Source organism: Echinops telfairi, unplaced genomic scaffold (assembly GCF_000313985.2).
Source record: "Echinops telfairi isolate 266 unplaced genomic scaffold, ASM31398v2 ScPeMD7_4225;HRSCAF=4972, whole genome shotgun sequence".
NCBI classification, from domain to species: domain Eukaryota; kingdom Metazoa; phylum Chordata; class Mammalia; order Afrosoricida; family Tenrecidae; genus Echinops; species Echinops telfairi.
The window spans coordinates 21,060,433-21,061,465 of NW_022108124.1; positions in this window are offsets into that span (position 1 = coordinate 21,060,433).

Here is a 1,033-nt window from a genome sequence, read left to right on the forward strand (position 1 = left end):
GGGAAAGATGAGGCTTTCTACTCCCATAAAAATTTACAACGTCGGGCACCCACAGTGAATTTGTTTTATTTTTTTATACCCAGAACCTTTAAGTCAATTCCAACTCAGAAACCCTATAGAACAAAGTAGGTAGAACTACTCCATAGGGTTTCCAGCACTGTAAACCTTGCCAAGTGACTGGTGGGTTGGATCTACTGACCCGCGGTTTGCTGCGCAACACAGCCCACTTCACCACGAGGGTGCTTTTTTTCCCATAGCAAAAACCATCAATGATTGATCATTTGCTAACTCTTTGATACATACATAATTTAATATGCCCAATGCCGATATTATTTCAATAATACTGTTATTCTCACTTTACGGGGCAAAGAAATTGAGGTGAAGTAACTTACATGAGGTTACACAGTAAAAGCAATTATGTGTGTAAACCATCTCATGGGCATCTCTCTGTTTCAGTACATAGAGGTGACACAGTAGTATTTTTAACTGAATAATATTCTATGTGGCTATACCTTATCAGAAGCTGTTATGAACAGCCTGCACTTGTATCAATATGGCTGGAAGAAAATCCCCAGGAATGAAACTGTTACATCAAAAGGTATATGGTTTCCCTTTCAGTAGATAGACCAAATATTCTTCCCCCAAAGAATCATACTAATGAGTGCTCCCAGGATGAAGTCTGCCAACCTAGAGCTGAGTGTTATTTTAAAAAGTGTTAAAACCAGGACAGATAAACCCCTCAGGACCAATAATGAGAGTAGTGATACTACAAGGGTAAGGGGAAGGTGGGGGGAAAGAGGGGGAACTGATTACAGTGATCTCCATATAACCCCCTCCCAGAGGGATGGACAACAGAAAAGTGGGTAAAGGAGACAGTGGTTGGTGTAAGACATGAAAATAATATGTATAAATTACCAAGGGTCCATGAGGGAGGGGGTGGAATGAGCTGATACCAAGGGCTCAAGTAGAAAGCAAATGTTTTGAGAATGATGAGGGCAACAAATGTACAAATGTGCTTGACACAATGGATGGA